General features: G+C 41.2%; 1 protein-coding gene across 2 annotated transcripts in view; it reads right to left on the reverse strand.

Annotated features, from left to right (window-relative positions):
* The window catches only part of INO80 (INO80 complex ATPase subunit), a 124,522-nt gene extending 104,672 nt beyond the window's left edge, over nt 1-19,850 (reverse strand). Inside the window, exon 1 of one of the 2 annotated variants that reach the window (XM_055133706.1) lies at nt 17,027-19,850. The gene's annotated coding sequence lies outside the window, so the exon portion shown is untranslated. The remainder of the gene's footprint in view (nt 1-17,026) is intronic. The other variant, XM_055133705.1, reaches the window with a different exon arrangement.
* Nucleotides 19,851-20,109: the final 259 nt, after the last annotated feature.

Genomic DNA, 20,109 nt, shown 5'->3' on the forward strand with positions numbered 1-20,109 from the left:
CCAGCAGTTAATTCCTGAGTGCAGTCAGTAGTAACCCCTCAGGACTGCTGAATGTGGCCCCAAAACAAACAAGCAAACAAAAGAAAGGTAATATATATACAAAACATTCAAAACAATGGGCTGGAGCAATAGTATAGAGGGTGGGGTGCCTACCTTGATTACAGCTGCCTGGCCACCAGGGTTCAATCCACCCAACCACACCCTCTCCGCCCACAAAGGCATCTCATACAGTTCCCCCAATCCCCACCAGGAGTGATCCTGTACACAAAACCTGTAAGTGCCTTACTCCTGGAAGCCCTGACAACCACTGGATGTGGGCCAAAATCATAAACAAAAAGTTAAAAAATAAAAAAGGAAAATTTATCATGTTATTTAATATATCCTAATTTTTACAATTCGGACATCATATTTCTATTAAAGATTATTAAAAAGAAATATTACATAAAGAAGATTAGACATATAGCTTAGCTAAAGAACACTTGCCTTGCATGAATGAGGCTGAGTTTGATCCCCAGCAAAACACACACACACACACACACACACACACACACACACACACACACACACACACACACACACACACGGTGTATTAAATGCTACCTATTCATCTATTCAGTTCAGGGGGAAAGGGGAGTATTATGAAATGTACTAATTAGCATAAAGGAGAGTAGGGTTTGAAATAGTCAGAAATATTCTCTCTAATCACTGTTTATCAGAAAGGATGGATGTAAGGTAGTCAGTATTGCTGCTTCTGGACACCTCGTATCCTTGAAAATGCCTACTTTATCACCCTAATTGAAACTTTTTAATTCAGAAGAACAGAAATACCAAAATTTTGTCATTCTTCCTTACTCCATAGAACCTGAGTTAATATTGTTATGTGAGTAACTAAGTCTCCACTTTACAAGTACCAAATCTGCATTATAACAAGTTTGCTGGGTATCCCACCGTGACTATTCTCCCCACAAACTCAAACTTCTCATCTATCCCAACACCAGCTAGAATTTCTTATTAATAGGAAAATTAATAAACAGTTTTAGAATCTTTTTTTATAGTCTCCCTTACTTCTCTATACCCTATTAGTCCCAACATTTAAGTAATCCTATTACTTTTTGCTGTTTTATTGCCATACCCTCGGGTAAACAGGGCTTACTCCTGGCTGGCTCTTATACTCAGGGTTCACTCCTAGCTGGCTTAGGGATCATATTGGGTGCTGAGAAATTGAACCCAGTTCAGCTACAAACAAGGCAAACAGCCTACCTGCTGTATTCTTGCTTGGCCATTAATTATTTTGGATGATGTCCAGAATTTGTCTTTCCTCCCCATTGCTAATGTTCTCATTTGGGCTCTTATCATTTCACACCTAGAACGCTTCCTAATTTGTCTTTCCACCTCCAAATTCTTATTCTAATCCTCACAATTACTGCCAGATCAGTACTCTCAAAATATCACACTACTTGCTATTACTCTTTAAAAACTTTCAAAATCCAATAAGGCAAAAATTCCTCAGCCTGGAATTCAAAGATTTTTATCATCTAGCTTCAAGCTATCCTTCTCATGTAATCTTTCATTATTTACCAACATTCTAAATTAAGAATACCCAGAAAATGTCTCTTAATTTGTTAGGCCTATTCCTATCTTCAAGAGCTCTTTTAAAAAATAAACTGACTACAGGTTCATACTGTCATTTCAAAGGACCTAAGAACTATTAATTAGTGTTTCAGATCAATTCACCATTATTTAGCCTATTCTATACTCTGAACTGACAACTACTTAATCCTGGTTATCCCCAAGTGGATTCTGAACATTAGTCACCTCCTGTGACTAGATTCATATTCATGGTAAGGTGTTTGCTTCCAAATCATAATCATTTCTATCAGCCAACCCTACATGTGTTCATGTGTAATCCTGAACTGGTAACTATGCTCTGAAAGTAATACTATTATCTCTGTGGATGCCATCTAACCCCTGTCTTATGTAAGATCTTACCTTATAATATAGCTCTTATCAGGTTAATATATTATTATTATTATAGCATTATATAGAGGTCTTACCAGGTTAATATATTATTGTTATTATAGCATTATATAAAGGTCTTACCAGGTTAAATAAAATCCTACAAAAACAAAACCAAGTATTCTATTCCAGAAAATACTTTTCTAGTATACATATTTTTCTCTCTACTCTGACTCCTAAGCAGTTGTTTATGGAACAGTATACATACATGCCTTATCTCCCATGTTTAACTATAAACAGTTTGGAGAAAGAGTCCCTATTTCATGGTGGGGTGCAATACTCTGTACATAAATATCAAAAATGCTAACATGATTCTAACTACATTACCTTAGCAATCTTCTTAGAAGTCCCAGTTTTATGTAATCTGATTGGTTCTGATAATTCAAATGCTCACATTACTTTGGCTTTTGAAGGCAGTCATTTTAAGTGCCAAGACCATGAAATTCTATTTCTAATGTTACATTTTACTTCAAGATAATCTGTAATTAATGACTATTGAAAGTTTAAATAAAACAAACCAAAATATATAAAAATCAGGTAACAAACAAGCAGAACGGGTGCAATTACTCATTAACCAATCTTACTGGACAGGGTAACGCATCAATAATTACTTCTAGAAAGGAAGTTAAAAGACATCTGCACCAATTATCAACTTTTTACTGAAAAGGTTTTCATCTTGCTCCAAATATGATGCTTAATAAAGGCATCTATTTGGAAAGAAAGTCACCTTGTATCTGGATAGAAATGAGAAGTACTATTCAAATGATAGCCTAGTTTAATAAATATTTTTTTGTTTGGTTTCATTTAAAAAATATTTTTGCATCTGTTTTCATGTTAGAGGGGACTACACCACTCTGGTGTTTGGGGATCACTCCCAGCAATACTACAAAAGATCACATGGTGCCAGGGATGGAACGCAGGCTCCCATATGCAAAGCAGGAACTCTAGCCCTTTGAACCCTAGTTCCTAAACAATTTTATCTTTGAAAAGGGAGGTTGAAGGGTGGAGCAATAGTACAGCAGGCAGGGCACCTACTGTGCAAATGGCCAATCCATATGTGAGCACAGAACCAGAAGTAAAGCCTGAGCACTGCCAAGTGAGGCCCAGAAACAAAATAACCAAAATATCTAGGGCCTGAGTGATAAGGCACATGCCTTGCACATGACTGAACCGGGTTCAATCCTTGGCATTCCAAACAGTCCCTGTGAGCACCACTAAGAGTGACTCCTAAGCACTGTCAAATATGGCCCCAAAACCAAAAGAAAATAAAATTTTAAGTAAAATTTTAAAAAATAAAAAGGGAAGCTGGTGACTGATTAAATGCATGATACATAATAATCATCACATTTACTACAATTCATCACAAGTACTACAATTGCAATAATGGCTAGTATTTGTCCTTAGAGCTACAGATTTAGACTTTCTATACACAACTACTTTCACCTCTAATTTCTCTTTACGTAGATGACTGTCTAAAATTGGTTTCATACTAGTTATCTACAAAAGCATTTTTTTCAAGGTCTGATTTCCTGATACTAGCTGGAGATATTAGCAGATGTCCAATGTGTTTATTTAGGTTTCGGGGGCTACACGTGATGGTGCTCAAGGTCTACTCCTGGCGCTGCACGCAGGGATCACTTCTGGTAGGACCTGGGGAACCACATGCAATTCTGGGGACTGAACCCAGGCTGGCTTGTGTGCTAGACAGGCATCTTTCCCACTACACTATACTTTCTGATCCCCAAAATGCCCAACATTTATATTTAACAGATAAAAGAAGTTACACCTAAGGGTGTTTATTTTATTTTTTTCAGTTTTCAATTTGCTAATATGATATTGGTCTTTCTCCAAAAGGAATTCCAAAGTTACCGAAGATCAGAATGAAAGTTACTGATCTAGACAGTTATCTAAAAAGAATTCAGTCATCAATGTCTATAAATAATTTCAAACTTTGCTAATACTAGTACAGAAAATACTTAATAAATTTTTTTTGTAGTGAAGTAAAAACAGATTTTATTTGGAGACTTTTAGGAAGGGGGAGGAGGAAGACAAAGTGAGAGCGAGAGTAACGCATTCAAGAGAAAACATGGGCTTCTCCAAAGATGGAGAAAACCCCAGAGACGTGGGCTACAAATGTGTTCAGCCATGTGGGCACAAGCAGCACATGGGCACGGGAAGCATATGCACCCAATAAATATATAGTTTTTATTAAAGTATCTAAAGGACTAAATATAGTCTGTACCAAATTATGAAGATTATACAAAAAGCTAAGCATTGGAGCCAGAGAAATAGGATAGCAAGCTGTTGGAGAGGATGTGGGGAGAAAGGGACTCTTCTACACTGCTGGTGGGAATGCCGGCTAGTTCAGCCCTTTTGGAAAACAATATGGACGATTCTCAAAAAACTAGAGGTTGAGCTCCCATTTGACCCAGCAATACCACTGCTGGGAATATATCCCAGAAAAGCCAAAAAGTATAGTCGAAGGGACATATGCACTTATATGTTCACCGCAGCACTGTTTACAATAGCCAGAATCTGGAAAAAACCCGAGTGCCCTAGAACAGATGACTGGTTGAAGAAACTCTGGTACATCTATACAATGGAATACTATGCAGCTGTTAGAAAAAAATGAGGTCATGACGTTTGCATATAAGTGGATCAACATGGAAAGTATCATGCTAAGTGAAATGAGTCAGAAAGAGAGAGACAGACATAGAAAGATTGCACTCATCTGTGGAATATACAATAATAGACTATAAGACTAACGCCCAAGAATAGTAGAAATAAGTACCAGGAGGTTGTCTCCATGGCTTGGAGGCTGGTCTCTCATTCTGGGTAACTCAGGGAAGGGACCACCAAGTAAAATGTCGGAGGTCATGTGGGGGAAGGGTGATGCGGGCCGAATACAGACTAGAGACTGAACACAATGGCCACTCAACACCTTTATTGCAAACCACAACACCTAATCAGAGAGAGAACAAAAGGGAATACCCTGCCATAGTGGCAGGGTGGGGTGGGGGGAGACGGGACTGGGGAGGGGGGAGGGATGTTGGGTTTACTGGTGGTGGAGAATGGGCACTGGTGAAGGGATGGGTTATCGAACTTTGTATGGGGGAAACATGAGCACAAAGATGTATGGATCTGTAACTGTACCCTCACGATGACTCTCTAATTAAAAATAAACTAAAAAAAAAAAAAAGGTCACCTGAGCATTGTAAGAAACATCACTTGAATATAGAGCAAGAAGTAATATCTGAGTACCACTGGGTGTGCTCCCCCAATAAATAAATTGTAAATAAATAAAATGAAGGTATTTGTAACATTAAAAAAAAAAAAAAAGAAATAGGATAGCAAGCAAGGGGCTTGCCTTGCAAGTAGCAAACCCAGGTTAGAGCCCTGACACCCTACAGAGCAGAGCCAGGTGTAGGTTAAAACAACAATGAAAAAAGGTCAAGCATTAAGAAACAAAGTTTCCCATCTCGGTACTACTGTTACATATTCTGTAGCCCAAACCTACAATGACTAAATGTGATCTGCTGAAGTAGGTGTACACTTTACAATGATAATTTGCAGGGCTATGTGACAAACAGAACAAAAAAATAAAACAAAATGAAACAAAGAAAATGGAATCCATACCATTTTAATAAATGGAAATTAGACCAATAAAAAGGTGGGATGTTGACCAAAGAGGTAGCTGAAAGGCAAGAGTTCTCATTCTGTTCAGCAGGGATGGCACTTTCCTTGCATGCAACCAGCCCAGGTTTGATCCTCATATTTTGTCCTGAGCCCTGGGCACTAGGACTGATCCCTGAACATATTCAAAATATGCGCTAAGCACTACTGGTTGCAGCCCAAGCCCCCCATCCCAATACAGACTTAAGGACTAGACTCACATCCTAGAAAATCTTGAATAAATGGAATAACTTTGGCTTATTTGAGGGTCACAGACATAGTTCAACAAGCTAAGCACATGCTTTGCATGCAGGAGGCCCGCTTTCAATTTTAATTTCTGGTAATGTATGGGTTGCCCAGGAAGTGTGGGAGCAACTCCAGAGTGCTTCCAGGGATAGTCCAAAATAAATAAATAAATAAATAGATAGATAAATAAATAAGCTTGGAAATTACTTGTGAAAAATATAAAAAACTCCACACAAAGTACTAGAAAATAAAAGATCTCAATGTGCTAGGAAAATTTATCATTCCTGTTTCATTAACTGAAACTTTGAGAATGAGTAACAAGAGAGACAAGGAGAGAATGCAAAGTTCTGGAGCACGTGCTTTACATGCAGGCAGCATGGGTTTGATCCTTGACACCGCATAATCCCCAATAACTGCAGATAGCAGCCCCAGAGCACTAGTCAGGAAAAGCTGTTGAGTAGTGGCAAGTGTGGCCTACAAAACAACAATCAAAAAGATAATAAAAAGCAGGAGCAATTCAAAACAGCCAATATTAAAAAATTAACTTTTATATTTAGTCTTCTGTTACTAAAAGCCAGTTTTCATTTTGGGAGTTTGGGAGTGAACACACTAGCCAGTGTGGGTGGTCACAGGATTGTGTAGAAAGAATGTGTTCTTCCAAAAAAAAAAAAAAAGAGGGGCTGGAGTGATAGCACAGCGGATAGGGCATTTGCCTTGCACGTGGCCGACCTGGGTTCGATTCCCAGCACCCCATATGGTCCCCTGAGCACCGCCAGGGGTGATTCCTGAGTGCATGAGCCAGGAGTGACCCCTGTGCATCGCCGGGTGTGACCCAAAAAGCAAAAAAAAAAAAAAAAAAGAGAGAAAGGAAAAAAAAAATAAAAAAAGAAAAAAGAATGTGTTCTTCAAAGCAATCTAAGTTTGGGTATTTCCTCCTAGGGATAATACATCTGTGAAAAACCTTATCTTGAGGGATCTAGGATGTAGCTTAGTCTTAGAGCATTTGCTTTGCATGTGTGAGGTCCTGGGTTCTATCTGAGAACCACAGAAACAAACACAAAGCATACAGCTGTACACTAACCGGATCTGAATAAGATATTTGAGCCATTTAAGTGTTTTTATTACCATTAAATATAATTTTTCTCATCACTATACAACCTACAGTTTGAACAAGATGGATCTGCACTCAGGAATTAGCCTGGCGGTGCTCAGGGGACCATATGGGATGCTGGGAATCGAACCTGGGTCGGCCGCGTGCAAGGCAAATGTCCTACCCACTGTGCTATGGCTCCAGCCCCACTAAGTAGTGTTTTTTATTAGAAATAATAGTATTCTAAGCCGGAGAGATAGTACAGTGGGTAGGACGCTTACCTTGCACTTGACCAACACCTGAGTTCGATTCCCAGTATCCCATATGGTCCCCTGAGCACTGCCAGGGGTAATTACTGAGTGCAGAGTGAGGACTAACCTCGGTGCATCACTGAGTGTGACTCAAAAAAAAAATTCAAATGGGAATTTGGGGATTTAAATTATTTGATTCTGTTGTACCAAATGTTATTGTAATAAGGAGGCTATATATATACAAATTCCATTTAGAAACATGTCCAAACATTTTATGCATATCTATTTTATAAGTGCATTTGTGACATAATTTTTATGACAAGATACTATACCTCCATTCTATAAATAAAGTTGAGTTTAAAGAAGCCACACACCAGAAGTGGCTATAACAGAAACGGAATTCAAGAATATGCTACTGGAATACTCTAAGCAATATACTTATCTGATCTATCAATGTAGACTTACACTGATTTTAAGTTATGGGTTCTAATCCAGTGCAGTTTTATTCTGCTGCTCAAATTTTCCATTTTAGCCACTGGGTACTTGTTTTCAGTTGGCTCCTGTGATATACTGTGGCTTCTTTAAACTCAACTTTATTTATAAAATGGAAGTATAGTATCTTGTCATATCTTTGTCATGGGGTTCTAGGATGGTGGTTGTGGGAGCACTTCCTTACTTTCTGGCTAAGATGTTCCAGGCTCATCTTGTACACTTCCTGCTTAATACTAGAATTAGTCATTTCTCCAAGAAACTCCAGTTGCTTTTACTTGATAATGGTATTAGAAACCAAGATCTTCGCACTGGGGATGCTCCTGGGTTTCTTTTAACCTCCTCAGAAGATAGAACTCAGAAACATAGGTATGTATTTAAATCCAAATATGTACTCACATTGTAAATATTTCAACATATAATTATCTCTAATTCACTATCATATAGATCAATGCAGTCTCCTCACCCTTCTATCTGTAAATTCCCACTCTGACAGCGAGAAATTTCCCATCATCCATTTACTTAATGTTCAATTGCAGTGTACATGCCAACATCTGAATTAACATGTACTCCAGAGCCATAACTTTATCAATGAGACCACTTGTGTGCTAATGAACAGTCCCTTGTGTCTTAGATCCCATTTTCCAAGGTTATGTACACTCCTCACCAGCCTTTTATTAGGTTCTTTAATATTCTCTACTCACAGTATGCATTTCTTCCTGGGGTCCTATAACATCTTTGCACAGTCAAGTTTACACTCTGTGCTAGAAAGTTCTGTGGATTTTGGTTTGGTTCTTTTTTTGTTGTTTTATACTGGTTTGGGGCACACCCAGCAGTGCTCAAGACTGGCTCTGCACTCAGGGAACCATATGGGCTGCTGGGGATCAAATCAAAGTCGGCCATGTGCAAAGCAGGTACCCTACCCACTGTACTTTATCATTCTGGCCCCAGATATATATATATATATATATACACATAAATTGTGTTTGGGACCTCACCTGGCAGTGCTGGGATGCTGGGGATCAAACCTAGTTTGGTGACATGCAATGTAAGTGTCCTACCAACTGCAATATCACTTGTGGCCCCAGATTTAAAAAATTTTTTTTGTGGGGGTTGTATTTGGGGGTCACACAGCTGTGCTCAGGGCTAACTTCTGGCTCTCAATTCAGTTCTCATTCAATTAGGCACTGCTGGGGGTGTTGGGTATCAAACTCAGGTTGGCCACATGCACAGCAAGTGCCTAATCCCAGTACTATCTCCCCAGCCCCCTAAGACTATGGATTTTGACCACCATATAGTAGCCAATAGAATAGTCTTATCAAGCAATGTCTTAACTGAATTAAGTGGTAAACACAGTCTCCACTCTCCAGCCTGGTTGAATAGAAAGGGGCCGAAGTCAAAAGCTGAATTCAATGATTTTGACAAGCAATAGTTTTTAAGACTACCAGCTATCTTTTTTTGGTTTGTTTTTGTTTATTTTTCCATAACCAGAAATGAAATCAGGGCTTTACATATACAAAGCAAGCATTCTATTAATGAGTTATACTCTGTCCTTATTAGCTATCTTTTTTTGTTTGGTTTTGGGGCCACAACTAGGGATGGGGCTACACCCAGCTCTTTGCTTGGAGATCACTGTTGACAGTACTCAGGAGACCATGTAGTACCAGCCATAGAACTGGGCTTCAGCATACAAAGCATGTGTTCAATCTGTGGGGTTCTCTCTAGGGCCTCTAAATATCATTTTGTTTTCATTTTTGGGTCACATCTGGCAATACTCAGGGGACCATATGTAGTGCGGAGGATCAGTGTACTCTTTTCAGCCCTTCATCCCAACAGCATCCCATAACAGGAAGAGTTAATTTAAATGACAATACAGAACAGATATTAAACCCTTACCAGGGGGTCAAAAGTAATGGAGAGAGGGTAAGGGAGAGGGAGGGGGAGAGGGAAGAAGAGGGGGAGGGGGAAGGGGAAGGGGTAGGAGGAAAAGCGCCTGGCAGAGACAGGCAGGGGGTGGGGGGGTGATGGGAGAGAACCTGGGGGGACTCTGGTGCTGGGAAATGTACACTGGTGGTGGATGAATGCTGGAGTACTATATGATTGAAATCAGGTCAACAGCTTTGTAAGGGTCTATCTCTCAGTGATTCAATAAAAAGTTTTTAAAAATTAGATAACCTCATAAAGATTTTTTCAAAAAATAAAGCTGAGCACTTGAGCACTTCACACCAATTATTTATTTCTAACAATTTTTAGTTTTTCTATATATACTATTATTTCCTTTTTTCCTTCTGGTTTTTGGACCATGATGGTAATGCTCAGGATACCATGTGGGATGGCAGGAATTGAACTAGGGTCAGCCCTGTACAAGCAAGCATCCTACCAGCTGTACTAACTCTCAGCCCTATTATTCCCACTTTAAAAATCTGATTATTTTTTGGATATATATATTTTTTTTTGGGGGGGGGATTTTTGTGTCACACCCAGTGATACTCAAGGGTTACTCCTGGCAGTGCTCAGGAGACCACACAGGATGCTGGAGATCAAACCCAGGTTGGCTGTGTGCAAGGCAAACACCATACCCACTGTACTATTGCTCCAGCCCCTGAATTAGGTTTAATATTTGGAGATAGAGGAGAATCACACTTGACAGTACTTGGAGGCTAATCCAGCTCTGTGCTCAGGGAATCTGGGTGCCAGGGATCAAATCCAGGCGTATAGCATGCATGCAAAGTATACATTCCAGTCCATGGAGCTATCTGACCTAGGCTTAGTATTATTAAACAATTATCAAATAGTCAGGATGTTGCTGAATCAAGACTTTTACCAAGAAGGAATACTATACTACCTGCTTGTCATATCTAGCCTGCTTCCCATTATGTAAATCCTGACAGGTAAAAGTGGCGTTTACATTTTTAAATAAGTGGGAGGGCATAGAAGGAACTTCTATTTCATGACACATGAAAATTTTATGAAATTAGTATTTCAGTGGGCATCAAGTTTTACTGTACTCTCTTAGATAATGACTCTGGCTGCCTTTGACTCTACAAAAGTAAAGTTAAGTAGCTGCATCAAAGATATGACTAGCAAAGGTTGAATACTATTTGAATAAAAAACTTCAGGGGCTGGAGTGATAGCACAGCGGGTAGGCGTTTGCCTTGCATGCGGTTGACCTGGGTTCGATTCCCAGCATCCCATATGGTCCCCTGAGCACCGACAGGAGTAATTCCTGAGTGTAGAGCCAGGAATAACCCCTGTGCATCGCCAGGTGTGACCCAAAACGCCAAAAAAAAAAAAAAACCAAAAAAAACCCAAAAAGAAAAACTTTTCAGAGTGCTGTTCCAGAGCTTAACCTAATATTACAGTCTTACAATGATTCTTAAAAGGCTATTAAGTCTCAAACTATTATTAATATCCTAAACTAAGTATTCAGAGCCTGAAATAAAGTTTAACGTTGTAAAAGAAAGCATCATTTGAGTTATAATCTTAAATAGAAAAGTATTTGTTAATACCAATTGGCATCCAATGAACACAAAGGGTAATGCAGTTAATATTCTCTTTGTTGATTTATTTCTTCCATTCCCTGTATTAGAAGATCTGAGATATTTTCTAATCATAATAAAAAGGTTCTCACTTCAATACTTCATAAACTAAAATTGCTCTAATTGCTCTGTCAAAATAAAATCTTACAATTATAGTTAATACTTGTTCGGAGTGCCATGTGCTAGGTGCCGTTCTAAATATTTCTATGTATTTATTTCTCACAACTATCTCTATAAGGTAGTTACAACTATTAATAGATGAAGAAACTGGGGCTTAAATTGTTGCCAATTTAAGAATTTTGGGAGCTAAAATTTGAACCCCAGTCATCTGGCTCTAAGATTGAAGAGGTTGGACCATAGTAGATAACTACTTAAAAACACAAGTAATATGGCAGATTAAAACATTTATCTTTAATACACATAAAACAAACCAAACTTTTATTTTTAGGGGAGGAGGGGTGTCAGGGAGCATGACCAAGTCCTCATATACACAAAGTATATGCTCCACTACTGAGCTTATATCCACTGACCCTCTTTTAAGCAAACTAAAAGAACATCAATATATTTTTTATAAGCACTTCAAGAGAAATATTTAGGTTCATACTTCTCTATGGTATTTAAAGCGTTTGTATAAATGGGGTCAAGGAGTTGGCTAAAAGGGTTGGCATGCATGCCTTGCATGGGGGAGCCTTGGGTTCAATCCCTGTGCTCACAGCACTATTCCCCTACATACTGATCTAGGAGCAGTCCCCTAAACAATACCAAGTGTGGACTGGAAACAAGTTTATATAACTGGGTATGATCTTAGAGGTGATCTTAGCAGAGTACCTTTGTATTATTCATACATACATAAACAACTGATTGATTCACGTGTATACACCCTACAGTTTATCACAATCTCTTTCAGTATGGTAAATAATTGCTCAGAAAATTAAAAAAACATTCACTGGTATTCAATAAATATTTATTGATATAATAAATTAATAGAATAAGGAGTTCTTCCATAAACCATCGGTACAAATAACAGTAAATGGTTTGCAGACCATTTAATCAGAACTGGATCATAAAAGTTTCTGTCTTTATAACCCCTCAATTGTGTTTGGTCTATTTTTGAGTCTTAACTATCTTTTGTGCCAATAAATTCCACAAACAAGCTACTCATAATTTATGCTGTCAAATAATATTCATCTTTCATGCTAATTTTACTTTTTCAAGATTACTTTTCATATTCCCTAATTCAATACATAGTCCATCCCAGTCTTCATCATTCCATTGCAGATTCAAACTTCTTTATCTTCATATAAAGTGCTCACCATTACCTTCAACATTTATACTGCCATTTTCTGGGAACTTCCCTCTTGCTTTAGTGGTTCTTCCTTGATGTGCATTATAACTGAAACCCATTCAGTAAAAATAAATGTATTGTTGTTTGATACCTAGATATGCGGTCCATTTTTAAATCTTATTTTTAATATCTCTCAAGAATAACTTAATAATTTGTTGGCCTATCAACATTCAAACATGTTTTAGGAAGAAAGTAACCGAAGTGATATTCTTTTTACTATTCTGATGTTGACTAATCACCTTTCTGTTCATACACTAAGATATGAAAGATTTACCCAGCTTATCTTACTTAGCTACTAACTTCTTACCCAAAAAGCAAGCTGATACACACATAGCCAGAGATTCCCTAATTTTTCATTGTAAGAAACATTTAGTTCTTAAATATCCTGAGAAAATTCTGTAAGCCATGCATATGATCACTATGAACAATTTTCCCTTTTCAAAATCAAAATTAAATGTGTCATGGTCTTTTAGCATGTTCATTTCAAAGATGAAAATAAACACTGAGCAATATGCGGTTTTACTTTATCACTAAGGAGAGTAAAAACTCAAAAAAAGTTCAAGAACACACCCAGTGGTAAGCAGGACTCAATATTAAATCTTAAAGGCCCCAAACCAGTGTCTTTCTACTAGGTCTCTCCTTAGTTTAACCATTACATGCTTTTCTCATAAAAGTTTATATTGTGAACAAGATTTTAAGTCGATAATCCTATTCCTTGTTATAAAAACCACCGGTGTGCCTCATAAAAATTTACAATGTGCCTGGGATTCTCTAGAGCAGGTCTATGTTATAGTTCATGAACTTGTATAGAAAAAATATGTATTGGAATGCCAGGGCAGGGGTTACTAGGGGGAGCAGGAAAAAAAAAAATGTATGCTTATTTTTACTGATCTGCAATTGAAAATGACATTTCCTTGAATTCTGAATGTAGGCAGTACCCCACAACAGTAATTAGGATGACTATCACCAGTTGTTAGTTTAACAGTTAAAACAAATTCTTTTAAGTTATATTTTAATAATTGAATTATATTTCATACACTAAAAAGTGATATTCTGAGAAAGGATTCACAGGTTTTCTTATCCACAAAGGAGCTCAGAACAAAGAAAATAAGAACTTTACAGAGATTATCCCACAGGTAATGGGCAAGTCATGAAGTTCACGTAACTTTTTGAAAATGTTTTAAAATAAATTTATGATTTATTATCAGTAAATGTTTGCCTGTTATCACTGTCCCTGTCACCCCGTTGCTATCATCCCATTGCTCACTGACTTGCTCAAGCGGGCACCAGTAATGTCTCCATTGTGAGACTTCTTATTACTGTTTTTGGCATATCGAATATGCCACAGGTAGCTTGCCAGGTTCTGCAGTGCGGGCGGGATACTCTCAGTAGCTTGCCAGACTCTCTAAGAGAGAGAGAGGAATCCAACCTGGGTCAGCCACGTGCAAGGCAAATGCCCTACCGGCTGTGCTATCACTCCAGCCCTTGACTGGTATACATATTCTTATATACCTATATACCCAGAGTTATGTAAAAATTTCTTGGATAAAGAGGATACCAGGTGGAAAAAGAACTTCTGTAGTCTGTTTAAAATATGAGTAGTGTTTAGTTCTAGTCTTTTTCCCCCTCATTTTTAAGATTGATTTGCCAATTGTATTTACTGTAACAGACCTCCTACAACTGACCATATACATATGGAAAGCTCTCTTACATACTTGTTAAACCCAGGCATTAAGTTTCTTTGTAGCCAACTTTTCAACCCAAAGAAAACCTACTGTTTCATGATTAGCAAGTGAATCAAAGGCTTCAATAACTAAAGTTCTGATCTCAAACCAATTGTATCATGATTAGCAAATGAATCCAATGCTTCTTAAAACTGAACTTCAGACAAAGTACCTCTGTGGTCTGAATGTTTGTGCCTCTCCCAAATCTAAGGGGAAATGCTAAACGTCCAAGGTAAAGATGGAACTGGAGCTCTCATAAGCATCACTGGACACCCTAATGTATTTAACAAGCATTAGGCTGTTCTCCTGCATGCTATCATATAAAAATTCTTACACTTAAAAATTATTTTGTTTTTTGGTTTGGGGGCCATACTCAGCAGGGGCTACTCCTGGCTCTCAATGATAGTACCTGGCGGTGCACAGAGGACAGAACCTAGAATTCCTGAATACAAAGCATGTGTGTTGAGCAGATCTCTGAATCCCCAAATCCATCTTCAAAACTAGTCACAGGACAGGAGAGTATAGGGGTTTAGCTGCTTGCCTTGCAAACTGCCAACCCAGATTCAATCCCTGGTATCACATATGGTCCCCTGAAGACCTCCTGGAATGACCCCTGAACACACCAGTATGTGTGGTCACACACAACCCCAAAAGAACCTTGTGATCAACTTTATTTTTCTATGCAAATTCTAACTTTCCTATTAATCCCATTCCACTCTCATCACCTGAAAAGGTACTGCAAAACCGCATTTATATTTTGTGTAAACTTGCATTACAGACATGTTAACTCCCTATGCTAGTTGGTTTGCTGGGTTGATTTTGGGAGATGGGGATATGGGGAATGCTGTGAAGATCTAAACTTAAGGTTTCACACCTCATACTCGATGACTCTGGACTCCTCCCTAAATCAGCTTTAATCTTCTCTAGTCCTGCATCTACATAAGAAGTGTAAAACTATTACTTTCCCTAAAAAACTTTCACTAAGTGAAATTATAACACTGGAATATATGGTCAGTTGCTTATACTTAATCACATTTTCCACACTGATAAACTCAAATGGCTTTAATAGTCATAAATTTTTCTAAGCAGATTTGGGCTCTTCAGTTATTCCCTATCAAAAAGGACCAAACTCCACAAACAGAATAAACTAAAAGAATATAGTTTAATCCTTGGAAGCACAAATTCATTTCAGAATCTGATAGGTATCCAAGTTTTACCGTAGAGCATAACTTCAAATTATCATTTTATAGAAGGGGTTGATAAAGTCAAGCATAAAGCGTAACCAGACTGACGCCAGGATGTACTTCATGTAAAGGGTAGGAGCCTTGCGAATATGAGGCTGGGCACCAAAGTAACAGAAAGGCAACTAGAATGGAATATTAGGAGGTAAGTAAGAATGAAGTCTCCTGAGACATGTTACAACATGGAAGAAAGCCTCGAATACGTTCGATACAAGAAACCACTCACAAAAAGGCACATATCCATTTATGCAAAGTGCCCCCAAAGGAAAATCTACGAAGACAGAAAATAGATTAGTGATTTTTCAAGAGGTAGAGGGAATAGGAAGTGCCTGTTAAGGCTTCCTCTGGGCGATGAATGAGAGAGAGAATTGGTGAGAAGTGGGCAATTCTATGAATGTACTTTTAAAAAAAAAATCACTGACTTGTACGCCTTAAGAGGATGAGATTATTTGACAGATGAAATTTCACTAAAGCTTTGACTTCATTCTTTTTAAAAGCTGCCAGTAAGGAGCCCCAAGGAGTTATTTCCCCGGGGAAGACAACCCCTTGAAGGCATGGACTGGAAAAGCAGTGACGTTAGTGGGGCCAACCTCCTAAAACTGCCTCGTCCAAGCCCACCAACAAAACACCCGAACTCGAAAGTGCGCAGTGAATTAAGAGAAATCGGGGCACAGTTGGCTGTTAAGTAAAACAGCGAGCGCTTTCTTCGGCTCTATCGCTCCCAAACTGTAGGGGGCTTCCACCCTCGTGATCACGGAAGTAGTAGTTTTCACCGGCAAGCTCAGGAAGGCATGTCAAAATACGGTGACAATCGCCTGGACGGCCACACGAACGCCTCAAAGTCCAGAAGGGGTGTCACCCACACGGCCCGGGGCCCGCGCACGTGTTCCGCGGCGCCCACCCAACACCCACAAGCGGCGTGCGTCCTTCACCCACGTCCCAACTTGCGCCCCGGACACTGACAAGCCCGCCTGCCCGGGAGTCTCGTTAGTTTCCAAAGCTCCGCAGAAGCCTCCCCGGTTTCCCCGCGCCGAGCCCCGCCAGCCCCCGCCCTGCCCCACCCCACCCCCAAACCCACACACGTGTTAGCCCGACACCGCCCCACCGGGTCCCACGTGCACCTGATCTAACACACACCCCACGTGTGGGCGCCCCACGGGCTTCCGCAGCTGGCCGAGGTCACCGCGTGACCCCGGGTCTCCAGAGGTAAGAGAGAGGACGAGGCCCAGGTCCCCGAGGTCCCAACCCTGCCGGGAGCGTCCACACCCATCCTCCCTACTAACCCCAACAAATCCCAGGGCCGGGGGCGACGGCCCCTTTAAGACGCGGCCCAGCCGTCGCCCGCAGAGAGGGGCGCAACGGGGCCTACACGACCCCCCCCTCCGTCCACCCGCCCACGTCTAGTCGCCTCACCTCGGGCCGCCGGGCCCCGCCGCCGCAGCGGCGGCGGAGGGGGGGCGGGGTGCGGGCGGGGTCCGGAGGGGGGGGTCGCCCCGCCGACGGTGGAGCCGCGGTTCGCTCTCTGAGGCCGTGGGACGGTGACTGCGTTGGGCGTGGACGCTCCTAGCTCGCTCCCTCAGCGGCTCCTGGGACCCCAAGATGGCGGCGGCGCTGAGGCGGCTGCGGGCGCTGGGCCGGCGGCGGCGGCGGCCACTTTCACTCACTGAGAGGAGCGGAGCAGGGACACGGGGAGCCATGGCGGGGGGGAGGAGAGGCGCCATAGCTAGGCCAGAACAATCGAGCCGCTACTCTGCTGGCTAACCCCCGCCCCGCCCACGCTCGCTGCTCGTCGCCAGCCCGTGGCCGCCTGCTGTGCCGCTGCCGCCGGCCTCGTGCAACTCGCACCCCGCCGCTGCCGCCGGACGCCCCGCGCGGACCGGGGTTCGCGGGGGAGACCCTGATCCATGCCATCTGAGTGCAGATTGGTCGGGGCTGGGACTGGCGAAGATTGCCGAAAGGCGGCGGGGAGGAGGAGGAGGATGTCATCGCTAGAGTGAGCAAGCAGATCTCGCGCGAGCAAATGTCGCGAGTCCTTCCAGGCCTGCAACCGCCGGAGAAAGGTTACTTTTCCCGGAAGTAACGTCAATCGAAACGGCCCGGGATCCTGGGAATAGTCGCTCCCTCTGCCTGGAGGTGAAAGGGTGTTTGTGCTTTCGTTTGCAAAGGATTCACGCACGCTTAGTGAGATCACTTGAGAGAAAAGAGTCTCGGGTCTGATACTGTATCCTGTGTCTGGCCCTTCGGGCCAGGTTGTGCGTCGTCGACGAGATACCTGCTAAGTAGTTTTAAGAGTTAAAACTAAATCGATTTGTGTGCCGCTTTAGACTCGCGGACTGAGACTCTGCCGTGGCACTATGCCACATAAATGGAAGCTTTGGGATTCAGGAACTTGTCATTTCCGAGCGACTCCCGTTCTCAAACGCACGTAGAGAACCTGAGGAAAGGGAATAGTTCCTAGGTAATAACGCCGTCGTCTGAGCCACTTGCTACCCACATTAATAAATTAAATTAGTAAAAAAAAAAAAAAAAGTGAATGCGTCTCCGAGGGATCTATAGTGTGAAGTCCACCCTAACCCCTGATAAGGATTAGAATTTGCAGATTACTGTGTTCTTTCATCTCTTTCACCTCCCGCCTCATGCTTTGATCCCTTTCATGTTGGTCCTCAGCATTTCAGTGAAACTGCCTCGCCTAAAATTCACTTAACTTTTAAAAAGTTGATTTTGTGCAATGATTGCGTTCTTTGTACGTGGGAGACCCAGTTAGATATCTGGTACCACGTGCCCCCCTCAAGCCCCCCTACAGCACAGAGCTAAGAGTAGCATCTACCACCACTTCAGTGTTGGGGAGGAGGGAAAACACAAAAAGGCAACACAGTTGATTTTGCATAGAAGCAGAAGTATGCTATATAATCCTTTGTGTCAGAAAGAAGGGGATATTAAAAAAAAAAACTAATCGACTCCCTTTGGGTGGTAGAGGTGGAATAGAAGGATAAACCTGAAATTAAAGTGATTGACTTCCTATATGGGAAGAGCTAGGAATGGAGACTATGGTTGATCAGGAAAGATGAGTCTTTTTTTTTATAGGATTGACTCTTAGAGTAATGTTTCCCACACCTCCCCAAAATAAATACAGCTGATACTGAATAAGCCTTGCTGGCAGTATAAACCAAAGGAGAAAGAGTAAGGAGGGAATTGAGTTGTGAAGTTCTTTCTTTGTGTTTTGGAGCCACACCTAGTGGTGTACATGGCTTGATTCTGACTGGGCTCAAGGATAACTCCTGGCAAAGTTAAGGATACCATATAGAGTGTCAGGAATCAAACTCAGGTTGGCCGGGTATCTAGTAAGTTGTACTGAATGTACACTCTCTGGCCCCCATAGATTCCTTTCAATATGCACTGTCATCAGTTTGCTCGAGTGGGCACCAGTAACATCATTGTGAGACTTGTTACTGTTTTTGGCGTATCACTGACTTCACTAGGGGTAGCTTGCCACGCTCTGCCGTGCAGGCGAGATACTCTCAGTAGCTTGCCGGGCTCTGAGAGGGACGGAGGAATCAAGCCTGGGACGGCCACATGCAAGGCAAACACTGTACCCGCTGTGCTATCACTCTAATTACAATATGGGTTCTATTAATTTTCTCTTAACAGCTCTGTAGACCTGAAGGGTGGCACTGGTCTGAAATGAAGATGTTAGGGCTGGAGAGAGCATAGCGGTAGAGCATTTGCCTTACATTTGGCTGACCTGGGTTTGATTCCCAGCATTCCATATGGTCCCCTGAGCACCGCCAGGAGTAATTCCTGAGTGCAGAGCCAGGAGGAACCCCTGTGCGTCGCCGGGTGTGACCCAAAAAGCAAAAAAAATTTTTTTTAAATAAAAAAAATGAAGATGTTAGTAGTAGGACTGTCTTATACTGTGGGGTCTCGACAATAATCTGTTTCCTGTTTCCTCAGGCTTCTTGAGGTGCTTCCATTGTTCCTGGCTCCCCTACCTTCAAAGCCAGTAGTAGCAGGTTGAGTCCTGTGTTCTTTCAGTCATCCTTGTAATTACCTCAGGCCATTCAGATCATTCAAAACAACCCCCTGTTCTAAAAAGTCAGCTGACTCAAAAAAAGATTAAGTAAAATCAACTGATGAGCTAAGTCCACCAGCAACCTTGATTCTCCTTTGGAGCATAAACTGACATGTTTAGAGGTTCTGATGCCAGGTTGGGGGGTAGGATGGAGTCATTAGTCACTTGGCCTTCCTCACCCCCATCTACCCTATCATCCTAGAACTTCTGATGTACAATCCTCTCTATCTCTCACTATGGTTATCACAATAAAGTCCAGTTTTTCCCAATCTCTAATATGGTCTTGGATTTTTGAGTCTTTATATTTTCCTTGCCTCACATTTGATGCTGCATCTAAGAGTTAATCCAAAATGTATTTGTTAACTAGGTATTGAGCTACCATAGGAGCCAGCAATTCCACTCCTGGGGATATACCCCCAAGGGCTCA

Source organism: Sorex araneus, chromosome 3, assembly GCF_027595985.1.
Source record: "Sorex araneus isolate mSorAra2 chromosome 3, mSorAra2.pri, whole genome shotgun sequence".
Taxonomy (NCBI): Eukaryota; Metazoa; Chordata; class Mammalia; order Eulipotyphla; family Soricidae; genus Sorex; species Sorex araneus.